Below are 14,195 nucleotides of genomic sequence, written 5' to 3'. Positions count from 1 at the left end.
CTCCTGTCTGCATAACAGCCGTGCCTGCCAGTATCCTCCTGTCTGCACTCCAGCCGTGCATGCCAATACCCACCTGTCTGTGTGCAAGCCTAACCCGCCTGTTCCTGTATTCCCCGGTGTGGGTCAACAGCCGTGTCCGGGATCTGGCCTGGAGTAGCACCTGGTCCCACTGCTCGGTTCCTCCCTGGTGCACGGCGTCGTTAGCCGTCGTGCGAACTTGGTCGGATCGGGTTGATACTTAGTTACGCCCCTCCAGGCACTCTCCGGTTCATGGCACAGTGGAATCACTAAATCATGCACATGCCAGTCAGCCCAGGTGTGTGCATAACATACTACACAACACGGGACACATCCTCTATATACTACACCACACGGGACGCATCCTCTATATACTACAGCGCACAGGACAGATCCTCTATATACTACACCACACGGGACACATCCTCTATATACTACGCCACACGGGACACATCCTCTATATACTACACCACACGGGACACATCCTCTATATACTACACCACACGGGACACATCCTCTATATACTACACCACACGGGACACATGCTCTATACACTACACCACACGGGACAGATCCTCTATATACTACACCACACGGGACACATCCTCTATACACTACACCACACGGGACAGATCCTCTATATACTACACCACACGGGACACATCCTCTATATACTACACCACACGGGACACATCCTCTATATACTACAGCGCACTGGACATTTCCTCTATATACTGGAGCTGTGTGATGGCTTATTTTTGCCTTGGCTAGATGATGCTTTTATTAGTACAATTTTGGGTGAAATACATATACACTGCACAGTACCACTTCTCCTGTCCTGAATAGTGGATGTAATTCTCAGTATCTGTATTATTATGTATATATACACTGCACAGTACCACTTCTCCTGTCCTGTATAGTGGATGTAATTCTCAGTATCTATATTATTCTGTATATTATACTGGGTGTAATTCTCAGTATCTGTATTATTCTGTATATTATACTGGGTGTCATTCTCAGTATCTGTATTATTCTGTATATTATACTGGGTGTCATTCTCAGTATCTGTATTATTCTGTATATATACACTGCACAGTACCACTTCTCTTGTCCTGTATAGTGGATGTAATTCTCAGTATCTGTATTATTCTGTATATATACACTGCACAGTACCACTTCTCTTGTCCTGTATAGTGGATGTAATTCTCAGTATCTGTATTATTCTGTATATAAACACTGCACAGTACCACTTCTCCTGTCCTGAATTGTGGATGTAATTCTCAGTATTTGCATTATTCTGTATATATACACTGCACAGTACCACTTCTCTTGTCCTGTATAGTGGATGTAATTCTCAGTATCTGTATTATTCTGTATATATACACTGCACAGTACCACTTCTCCTGTCCTGTATAGTGGATGTAATTCTCAGTATCTGTATTATTCTGTATATATACACTGCACAGTACCACTTCTCTTGTCCTGTATACTGGGTGTCATTCTCAGTATCTGTATTATTCTGTATATATACACTGCACAGTACCACTTCTCTTGTCCTGTATAGTGGATGTAATTCTCAGTATCTGTATTATTCTGTATATATACACTGCACAGTACCACTTCTCTTGTCCTGTATACTGGGTGTAATTCTCAGTATCTGTATTATTCTGTATGTTATACTGGGTGTAATTCTCAGTATCTGTATTATTCTATATATTATACTGGGTGTCATTCTCAGTATCTGTATTATTCTGTATATATACACTGCACAGTACCAGTTCTCTTGTCCTGTATACTGGGTGTAATTCTCAGTATCTGTATTATTCTGTATATTATACTGGGTGTCATTCTTAGTATCTGTATTATTCTGTATATATACACTGCACAATACCACTTCTCCTGTCCTGTATACTGGGTGTAATTCTGAGTATCTGTATTATTCTGTATACTAGATGGTGGTCCGATTCGAACGCATCGGGTATTCTAGAATAGGTATGCGGCCGACGGGGCGCAATTAGCAGAGCGGCGTTTAAATTTGGCGCCCAAATCGCTGATTGGTCGCGTTCGGCAACCGCGACCAATCAGCAAAGCGGTGTTTAAATTTGGCGGCAATATCGGTGATTGGTCGCGGGCGGCGGCCGCGACCAATCTGCGAACCGTGTTAGTGAGGACTGGAGAGCGTGTTTAAATTTGGCACCAAAATCGCTGATTAGTCGCGACCAATCAGCAGAGCGGTGTTTAAATTTGGCGCCAATACTGCTGATTGGTCGCGGTCGGCGGCCGCGACCAATCAGCAAAGCGATGCAGCGCGGGGTTTAAATTTAGCCCCAAAGTCGCTGATTAGTTGCGTCTGACGGCCGCGATCAATCAGCGATTTTGGCGCAAAATTTAAACAACGCTCTGTTGATTGGTCGTGGCCGTCATACGCGACTAATCAGCGACTTTGGGGCCAAATTTAAACCCCGCTCTGCATCGCTCTGCTGATTGGTCGCGGTCGCCGGCCTCGACCAATCAGCAGAGCGTTGTTTAAATTTGGCGCCAATCTCGCTGATTAGTCGCGGATGGCGGCCGCGACCAATCAGCAGAGCGGTGTTTGAATTTGGCGCCAAAATCGCTGATTGGTCGCGGGCGGCGGCCGCGACCAAGCAGCGAACCGTGTTAGTGAGGAATGGAGAGCGTGTTTAAATTTGGCACCAAAATCGCTGATTAGTCGCGACCGCGACCAATCAGCAAAGAGGTGTTTAAATTTGGCGACAATACTGCTGATTGGTCGCGGCATTTGTGTTAAAATCGCTGATTGGTCGCTGGCGCTGGCCGCGACCAATCACCAATTTGGGCGCCAAATTTAAATATCGGACGCGACCAATCACCAATCTTGGCTCCAGATTTAAACACCGCTGTGCTGATTGGTCGCGGCCGATATTTAAAATTGGCGCCCAAATCGGTGATTGGTCGCGGGCAGCGCCTGCGACCAATCAGCGATTTTTAACACAAATGTCCGGATCTTTGTAACACCATGCGCATACTGTGGGGAGATCAGCGGTTAGGGTGTGAAGGGAGGACCGGGGAGCGGCGCTGCGGGTTGGGATACTTCTGCTGCGAGCAGTCGCTCATGTCCCGGGTTCTCCCAGCGGAAGTAGCCGCACAGGCAGCGGCGCTCCCCGGTCCTCACTAATACGATTCCGCCCCCCAGCTCCTCACCAATATGATTCGCTGATTGGTTGCGCTCTCCGCACGCGACCAATCAGTGATCTTGGCGCTAAAGTTAAACACCACTCTGCTGATTGGTCGCGGCCGCTGCCCGCGACCAATCACCGATTTGGGCGCCAAATTTAAATATCGGCCGCGACCAATCAGTACAGCGGTGTTTAAATGTGGAGCCAAGATCGGTGATTGGTCGCGGCCGATATTTAAATTTGGCGCCCAAATCGGTGATTGGTCGCGGGCACCGCCGGCGACCAATCAGCGATTTTTAACACAAATGTCCGGATCTTTGTAACACCATGCGGATACTGTGGGGACATCAGCGGCTAGGGTGTGAAGGGAGGACCGGGGAGCGGCGTTGCGGGTAGGGATACTTCTGCTGCGAGCGCCCTCTCATGTCCCGGGTTCTCGCAGCGGAAGTATCCGCACAGGCAGCGCCGCTGACATTCATGCGGCTAGGGTGTGAAGGGAGGACTGGGGAGCGGCGCTGACATCCAATTGGTCGCGGCCGCTATTTAAATGTGCCGCACAAATCGGTGATTGGGCGCGGTCTTGGCCCGCGACCAATCACTGATCTTGCGGCTAAAGTTAACCATTACTGTGCTCATTGGTCGCGGACGCTGCCCGCGACCAATCACCCATTTGGGCGCCAAATTTAAATATCGGCCGCGACCAATCACCGATCTTGGCTCCAGATTTAAACACCGCTGTGCTGATTGGTCGCGGCCGATATTTAAATGTTGCACCCAAATCGGTGATTGGTCGCGGGCAGCGTCGGCGACCAATCAGCACAGCGGTGTTTAAATCTGGAGCCAAGATCGGTGATTGGTCGGGTCCGAAGACCGCGACCAATCATCGAATCGTCTTGGTGAGGACCGGGGAGCGGCGCTGCCTGTGCGGTTACTTCCGCTGCGAGAACCCGGGACATGAGCGGGCGCTCGCAGGAGAAGTATCCCGACCTGCAGCGCCGCTCCCCGGTCCTCTCTTCCGCATGGAGGTCAGCGACGCCGGCGGTCCTTCCGCTGCTACCGGCCGGGAGATGAGCGCCTCGCGCCGCTCATCTCCCGGCTGCATCTCCGTCCCGCAGATGGGTCCGGCGGTCGGGTTCCTTCTGCTGTTGCCGGCCGGGAGATGAGCGCCTCGCGGCGCTCATCTCCCGGCTGCATCGCCGCTCAGCTCCGTCCCGCAGATGAGCCGCTAACGGCCGCCATCTTTTTTCAGAAATCCCGCGGTGCTGATTGGCTGCTGCCGGACCAATGAGCGACGCGGGATTTCCTGGACAGACAGACACATAGACACACAGACACACAAACAGACAGACGGGATAAGACGATTATATATATAGACTAGATGGTGGCCCGATTCTAATGCATCAGGTATTCTAGAATAGGTATGCGGCCGACCGGGTGCAATCAGCAGAGCTGTGTTTAAATTTGGGGCCAAAATCGCTGATTGGTCGCGGTTGCCGAACGCGACCAATCAGCAAAGCGGTGTTTAAATTTGGTGGCAATATCAATGATTGGTCGTGGGCGGCGGCCGCGACCAATCAGCGAACCGTGTTAGTGAAGACTGGAGAGCGTGTTTAAATTTGGCACCAAAATCGCTGATTAGTCGCGACCAATCAGCAGAGCGGTGTTTAAATTTGGCGCCAATACTGCTGACTGGTCGCGGCCGCCGACCGCGACCAATCAGCAGAGCGATGCAGAGCGGGGTTTAAATTTGGCGCCAAAATCGCTGATTGGTCGCCGGCCGCGACCAAACAGCAGAGCGTTGTTTAAATTTGGCGCCAAAATCGCTGATTGGTCGAGGCCGGCGACAGCGACCAATCAGCAGAGCGTTGTTTAAATTTGGCGCCAATCTCGCTGATTGGTCGCGGATGGCGGCCGCGACCAATCAGCAGTGCGGTGTTTAAATTTGGCACCAAAATCGCTGATTAGTCGCGACCGCGACCAATCAGCAAAGAGGTGTTTAAATTTGACGACAATAGTGCTGATTGGTCGCGGCCGGTGGTTGCGACCAATCAGCAGAGTGAGGTTTACATTTGGCGCCAATACTGCTGATTGGTCACGGCCGACAACCGCGACCAATCAGCAGAGCGGTGTTTAAATTTTGCGCCAATCTCGCTGATTGTTCGCGGCTGGCGGCCGCGACCAATCAGCAGAGCAGGGTTTAAATTTGGCACCAATAATACTGATGGGTCGCGGCCGGCGACCGCGACCAATCAGCAGAGCGTTGTTTAAATTTGGCACAAAAAACGCAGATTGGTCGAGGCCGGTGGTTGCGACCAATCAGCAGAGTGAGGTTTAAATTTGGCGCCAATACTGCTGAATGGTCACGGCCGACAACCGCGACCAATCAGCAGAGCGGTGTTTAAATTTTGCGTCAATACTGCTGATTGATCTCGGCCAGCGACCGCGATCAATCAGCAGAGCGTTGCTTAAATTTGGCGCCAATCTCGTTGATTGGTCGCGGCTGGAGTCCGCAACCAATCAGCAGAGCATTGTTTAAACTTGGCGCCAATCTCGCTGATTGGACGCGTCCGGCGTCCGCGTCCAATCAGCACAGCAGTATTTAAATGTGGCGCCCAAATTGGTGATTGGTTGCGGGCAGCGGCCGTGACCAATCAGCAGAGCGGTGTTTAACTTTAGCGCCAAGATCACTGATTGGTCGGGTGTGGAGAGCGCGACCAATCAGCGAATCGTATTGGTGAGGAGCGGGGAGCAGAATCGTATTAGTGAGGACCGGGGAGCGCCGCTGCCTGTGCGGCTACTTCCGCTGCGAGAACCCGGGACATGAGCGGGCGCTCGGAGCAGAAGTATCCCGACCCGCAGCGCCGCTCCCCGGTCCTCCCTTCACACCCTAGCCGCTGATGTCCCCACAGTATCCGCATGGTGTTACAAAGGTCCGGACATTTGTGTTAAAAATCGCTGATTGGTCGCTGGCGCTGCTCGCGACCAATCACCGATTTGGGCGCCAAATTTAAATATCGGCCGCGACCAATCACCGATCTTGGCTCCACATTTAAACACCGCTGTGCTGATTGGTCGCCGACGCTGGGCGCGACCAATCACCGATTTTGGCGCCACATTTAAATTTAAATAGCGGCCGCAACCAATTGGATGTCAGCGCCGCTCCCCGGTCCTCCCTTCACACCCTAGCCGCATGGATGTCAGCGCCGCTGTCTGTGCAGATAGTTCCGCTGCAAGAACCCGGGACATGAGCGGGCGCTCGCAGCAGAAGTGTCCCGACCCGCAGCGCCGCTCCCCGGTCCTCCCTTCACACCCTAGCCGCTGATGTCCCCACAGTATCCGCATGGTGTTACAAAGGTCCGGACATTTGTGTTAAAAATCGCTGATTGGTCGCTGGCGCTGGCCGCGACCAATCACCGATCTTGGCGGCAAATTCAAACACCTCTGTGCTGATTGGTCGCCGACGCTGTGCGCGACCAATCACCGATTTTGGCGGCACATTTAAATAGCGTCCGCGACCAATCAGTACAGCGGTGTTTAAATGTGGAGCCAAGATCGGTGATTGGTCGCGGCCGATATTTCAATTTGACGCCCAAATCGGTGATTGGTCGCGGGCAGCGCCAGCGACCAATCAGCGATTTTTAACACAAATGTCCAGATCTTTGTAACACCATGCGGATACTGTGGGGACATCAGCGGCTAGGGTGTGAAGGGAGGACCGGGGAGCGGCGCTGCGGGTCGGGATACTTCTGCTCCGAGTGCCCGCTCATGTCCCGGGTTCTCGGAGCGGAAGTATCCGCACAGGCAGCGGCGCTGACATCCATGCGGCTAGGGCGTGAAGGGAGGACCGGGGAGCGGCGCTGACATCCAATTGGTCGCGGCCGCTATTTAAATGTGCCGCACAAATCGGTGATTGGTCGCCGACTTGGCCCGCGACCAATCACTGATCTTGCGGCCAAAGTTAAACAGTACTGTGCTGATTGGTCGCGGACGCTGCCCGCGACCAATCACCGATTTGGGCGCCAAATTTAAATATCGGCCGCGACCAATCACCGATCTTGGCTCCACATTTAAACACCGCTGTGCTGATTGGTCGCCGACGCTGGGCACGACCAATCACCGATTTTGGCGCCACATTTAAATAGCGTCGGTGACCAATCCGCACAGCGGTGTGGAGTCAAGATCGGTGATTGGTCGCGGCCGATATTTGAATGTGGCGCCCAAATCGGTGATTGGTCGCGGGCAGCATCCGCGACCAATCAGCACCGTAGTGTTTAACTTTTGCGGCAAGATCCGTGATTGGTCGTGGGACAAGACCGCGACCAATCACCGATTTGTGCGGCACTTTTAAATAGCGTCCGCGACCAATTGGATGTCAGCGCCGCTCCCCCGTCCTCCCTTCACACCATAGCCGCATGGATGTCAGCGGCGCTGCCTGTGCGGATAGTTCCGCTCCGATAACCCGGGACATGAGCGGGCGCTGGCAGAAGTATCCCGACCCGCAGCGCCGCTCCCCAGTCCTCCCTTCACACTCTAGCCGCTGATGTCCCCACAGTATCCGCATGGTGTTACAAAGGTCCGGACATTTGTGTTAAAAATCGCTGATTGGTCGCTGGCACTGCCCGCGACCAATCACCGATTTGGGCGCCAAATTTAAATATCGGCCGCGACCAATCACCGATCTTGGCTCCACATTTAAACACCGCTGTGCTGATTGGTCGCGGCCGATATTTAAATTTGGCGCCCAAATAGGTGATTGGTCGCGGGCAGCGCCCGCGACCAATCAGCGATTTTTAACACAAATTTCCGGACCTTTGTAACACCATGCGGATACAGTGGGGACATCAGTGGCTAGGGTGTGAAGGGAGGATCGGGGAGCGGCGCTGCAAATCTGGATACTTCTGCTGCGAGCGCCCGCTCATGTCCCGGGTTCTTGCAGCGGAAGTATCCGCACAGGCAGCGGCGCTGACATCCAATTGGTCGCGGACGCTATTTAAAATTGCCGCACAAATCGGTGATTGGTCGCTGTCTTGGCCCGCGACCAATGACTGATCTTGGCGCCAAAGTTAAACACTATTGTGCTGATTGGTCGCGGACGCTGACCGCGACCAATCACCGATTTGGGCGCCAAATTTAAATATCGGCCGCGACCAATCACCAATTTGGGCGCCAAATTTAAATATCGGCCGCGACCAATCACCGATCTTGGCTCCACATTTAAACACCGCTGTGGTGATTGGTCGCGGCCGATATTTAAATTTGGCGCCCAAATCGGTGATTGGTCGCGGGCAGCGTCGGCGACCAATCAGCACAGTGGTGTTTAAGTTTTGCGCAAAGATCAGTGATTGGTCGGGTCCGAAGACCCCGACCAATCTTCGAATCGTCTTGGTGAGGACCGGGGAGCGGCGCTGCCTGTGCGGCTACTTACGCTGCGAGAACCCGGGACATCACGGGCGCTCGCAGCAGAAGTATCCCGACCCGCAGCGCTGGTCCCCGGTCCTCCCTTCCGCATGGAGGTCAGCGGCGCCGGCGGTCCTTCCGCTGCTACCGGTCGGGAGATGAGCGCCTCGCGCCGCTCATCTCCCTGCTGCATCTCCTTCCCGCAGATGGGTCCGGCGGTCGGGTTCCTTCTGCTGTTGCCGGCCGGGAGATGAGCGCCTCGCGGCACTCATCTCCCGGCTGCATCGCCGCTCAGCTCCGTCCCGCAGATGAGCCGCCAACGGCCGCCATCTTTTTTTAGAAATCCCCCGGCGCTGATTGGCCGCTGCCGGACCAATGAGCGACGCGGGATTTCCTGGACAGACAGACACACCGACAGACACACAGACAGACAGACAGACAGACAGACAGACGGGATAAGACGATTATATATATAGATATACACTGCACAGTACCACTTCTCTTGTCCTGTATAGTGGATGTAATTCTCAGTATCTGTATTATTCTGTATATATACACTGCACAGTACCACTTCTCTTGTCCTGTATACTGGGTGTAATTCTCAGTATCTGTATTATTCTGTATATTATACTGGGTGTCATTCTCAGTATCTGTATTATTCTGTATATATACTCTGCATAGTACTACTTCTCTTGTCCTGTAAACTGGGTGTAATTCTCAGTATCTGTATTATTCTGTATATATACACTGCACAGTACCACTTCTCCTGTCCTGTATACTGGGTGTCATTCTCAGTATCTGTATTATTCTGTATATATACACTGCACAGTACCACTTCTCCTGTCCTGTATACTGGGTGTAATTCTCAGTATCTGTATTATTCTGTATATATACACTGCACAGTACCACTTCTCCTGTCCTGTATACTGGGTGTCATTCTCAGTATCTGTATTATTCTGTATATATACACTGCACAGTACCACTTCTCCTGTCCTGTATACTGGGTGTCATTCTCAGTATCTGTATTATTCTGTATATATACACTGCACAGTACCACTTCTCCTGTCCTGTATACTGGGTGTAATTCTCAGTATCTGTATTATTCTGTATATATACTCTGCACAGTACTACTTCTCCTGTCCTGTATACTGGGTGTCATTCTCAGTATCTGTATTATTCTGTATATATACTCTGCACAGTACTACTTCTCTTGTCCTGTTTGCTGGGTGTAATTCTCAGTATCTATATTATTCTGTATATATACACTGCACAGTGCCACTTCTCTTGTCCTGTATACTGGGTGTCATTCTCAGTATCTGTATTATTCTGTATATATACACTGCACAGTACCACTTCTCTTGTCCTGTATACTGGGTGTAATTCTCAGTATCTTGTAATGCAGCAGCTTGCTAGCATTACTGTAAATGGTCCAGGATGTGTTTTACCTGACCATGTACCTTCCCCTTTAACTGACTGGTCACATGACTGTGACATCACACAGGTCCTGTATGCACAGTAAAGGTCTGTACACATGACTGGGACAGCACACAGGACCTATACACACAGCTGACTGATCACATGACTGTGACATCAGCAAGGTCCTGTCAGTATGGGTGTATGTGTGCACAGGATATATAAACCCCAGTAATTGGAGACAGGTGTGTTCGGTGTGAGGCTTGAGGCCTGTGCTCCGTGTGTGTGGGACACCGTTTGTGAGAGGCCTAGTGAGGCCGAGTGAAGCCTGGCAGCCTGAAAGGCAAAGACTGGATCCTGTGCGGATGCTAGTGGCCTTGGAAGGCAGCGGCTTTGGAGTGAAGCCTGGTACCTGAAAGGTCGAGCCTGGATCCTGTGTGGATGTCAGTGGCCTTTGAGGGAACGACGGCTGGAGACCCCTACCTGGGAAGCCGCAAAGCCACAGTGGTGGCGGATTAAAATGGACTGCAGCAACTAAACCCGGCAAAGGTAGTACACTTTGTTACATGGACTGTGTTATGGTCATTGATAATTTATTACCTTGCCGTAGGCTGTAACCTGGAGCAGGGGGGCCTGTGTGCCACTTGTCTCATGAATGTTGTAGATATGTGTGTCGGCGTGCCACGGAGTTGGACCTGGTGAACTGTGGCTTATGATGTAATAAACTGCAACATTGTGAGAAAAACGTAAAGACATTGCACGTGTGCATTGATTGACGCAGCGAAGCGAGTAACCCCCAGTATGATGACTAGCGCTGCTTACAATCTGTATTATTCTGTATATTATACTGGGTGTCATTCTCAGTATCTGTATTATTCTGTATATATACACTGCACAGTACCACTTCTCCTGTCCTGTATAGTGGATGTAATTCTCAGTATCTGTATTATTCTGTATATATACACTGCACAGTACCACTTCTCCTGTCCTGTATAGTGGATGTAATTCTCAGTATCTGTATTATTCTGTATATATACACTGCACAGTACCACTTCTCTTGTCCTGTATACTGGGTGTCATTCTCAGTATCTGTATTATTCTGTGTATATATACGCTGCACAGTACCACTTCTCTTGTCCTGTATACTGGGTGTAATTCTCAGTATCTGTATTATTCTGTATATATACACTGCACAGTACCACTTCTCTTGTCCTGTATACTGGGTGTCATTCTCAGTATCTGTATTATTCTGTGTATATATACGCTGCACAGTACCACTTCTCTTGTCCTGTATACTGGGTGTAATTCTCAGTATCTGTATTATTCTGTATATTACACTGGGTGTCATTCTCAGTATCTGTATTATTCTGTATATATACACTGCACAGTACCAGTTCTCTTGTCCTGTATACTGGGTGTAGTTCTCAGTATCTGTATTATTCTGTATATATACACTGCACAGTGCCACTTCTCCTGTCCTGTATACTGGGTGTAATTCTCCGTATCTGTATTATTCTGTATATATATGACGCGCCCCTGGGCCTGTGTCGCGCTGCGTTGCGCACGCGGGAGCCTACCCGGAGCCGGATCTCTTGAGGGTTGTAGTCTCGTGGCGGTGACCCGGTCCGTGCCCAGGGAGTCAAACTAGACGGCAGTCTATTAGTAGTAAATAGTTGAGGACTACGCCACCCGTTGAGTGCAGCCAGGGAGCTGCTGCTGCAGGGCAGACCGCTGAGGCCGGTGGTAGGATTGTGCAGCGTGATAGTATAACCCCCAACGGGAGGGGTATGGCCTCAGGGCAGCCGACGTGGATGATGGGGGTAGCAGGAACCACTCAGAGACGGTACGGTGTAGTTCAGGGTCTTTACTGGTAACAACGACAGACCCTCCCGGAGTACTTGCTAGCAAACGGGGCCTGGTCAGTCTTTGAGCAGATGGGATCTCCCCTGGCCAGGCGTAGTTGTAGGCCTCCCAAACTGACTGTACTCTTCTGGCTACCTTGCTAGAAGCTGATGTAAGTAGCCCACGTCCCGGAGTGTACCGTGTGGTGCTCACCCGTATGGCCGGTGACTCGGGGCCTTCTAATGGCTTCCGCTCAACGATGGCGGTGCTGGTCCCACGCGTGTGACCGTGCCTTCGGGCTTCTGGGCCAGAGGACCTGAAATCCCCTGCCTGACGGATTCTGCTGCTGGGTAGGAGTTAGTCCCCACAGCCTCGGACTCCGGGTCCGGTAAAGAATCTTCTTAGTCAGGGCGAACTCTGCAGCTGCCAGCCCCTGACTCCTTGTAACTCTGCTGTTTCCTATGCTGCTTCTTGTCTCCACTCTCCTTGTCTGACTCACCCTGCCTCAGCCCCGGGTTTATACAGGGGAAGTTCTTCCCCTCCCAAGACTGGGCAGGAGGTGTGGCATGCACAGGATCCCTGACCAAAGGACCTCCCACCTGCTCTCAGACATAACATTACATTACTGTGGAAAACCAGACCCCTGGGGTGCCACATATACACTGCACAGTACCACTTCTCCTGTCCTGTATACTGGGTGTAATTCTCCGTATCTGTATTATTCTGTATATATACACTGCACAGTACCACTTCTCCTGTCCTGTATACTGGGTGTAATTCTCCGTATCTGTATTATTCTGTATATATACACTGCACAGTACCACTTCTCCTGTCCTGTATACTGGGTGTAATTCTCCGTATCTGTATTATTCTGTATATATACACTGCACAGTGCCACTTCTCTTGTCCTGTATACTGGGTGTAATTCTCAGTATCTGTATTATTCTGTATATATACACTGAACAGTACCAGTTCTCTTGTCCTGTATACTGGGTGTAATTCTCAGTATCTGTATTATTCTGTATATTACACTGGGTGTCATTCTCAGTATCTGTGTTATTCTGTATATATACACTGCACAGTACCACTTCTCCTGTCCTGTATACTGGGTGTAATTCTCACTATCTGTATTATTCTGTATATATACACTGCACAGTACCACTTCTCTTGTCCTGTATACTGGGTGTCATTCTCAGTATCTGTATTATTCTGTATATATACTCTGCACAGTACCACTTCTCCTGCCCTGTATACTGGGTGTCATTCTCAGTATCTGTATTATTCTGTATATATACACTGCACAGTACCACTTCTCCTGCCCTGTATACTGGGTGTCATTCTCAGTATCTGTATTATTCTGTATATATACACTGCACAGTACCACTTCTCTTGTCCTGTATACTGGGTGTAATTCTCAGTATCTGTATTATTCTGTATATATACACTGCACAGTACCACTTCTCCTGTCCTGTATACTGGGTGTAATTCTCACTATCTGTATTATTCTGTATATATACTCTGCACAGTACCACTTCTCTTGTCCTGTATACTGGGTGTCATTCTCAGTATCTGTATTATTCTGTATATATACTCTGCACAGTACCACTTCTCCTGCCCTGTATACTGGGTGTCATTCTCAGTATCTGTATTATTCTGTATATATACACTGCACAGTACCACTTCTCTTGTCCTGTATACTGGGTGTAATTCTCAGTATCTGTATTATTCTGTATATATACACTGCACAGTGCCACTTCTCCTGCCCTGTATACTGGGTGTCATTCTCAGTATCTGTATTATTCTGTATATATACACTGCACAGTACCACTTCTCTTGTCCTGTATACTGGGTGTCATTCTCAGTATCTGTATTATTCTGTATATATACACTGCACAGTACCTCTTCTCCTGTCCTGTATACTGGGTGTAATTCTCACTATCTGTATTATTCTGTATATATACACTGCACAGTACCACTTCTCCTGTCCTGTATACTGGGTGTAATTCTCAGTATCTGTATTATTCTGTATATATACTCTGCATAGTACTACTTCTCTTGTCCTGTATGCTGGGTGTAATTCTCAGTATCTGTGTTATTCTGTATATATACACTGCACAGTACCACTTCTCCTGTCCTGTATACTGGGTGTAATTCTCAGTATCTGTATTATTCTGTATATATACACTGCACAGTACCACTTCTCCTGTCCTGTATAGTGGATGTAATTCTCAGTATCTGTATTATTCTGTATATATACACTGCACAGTACCACTTCTCCTGTCCTGTATAGTGGATGTAATTCTCAGTATCTGTATTATTCTGTATATATACACTGCACAGTACCACTTC

This window comes from Phyllobates terribilis, unplaced genomic scaffold, assembly GCF_046119375.1.
Source record: "Phyllobates terribilis strain yellow unplaced genomic scaffold, ASM4611937v1 Scaffold_150__1_contigs__length_4496277, whole genome shotgun sequence".
Lineage (NCBI taxonomy): Eukaryota > Metazoa > Chordata > Amphibia > Anura > Dendrobatidae > Phyllobates > Phyllobates terribilis.
This window is presented reverse-complemented; position numbering follows the sequence as displayed.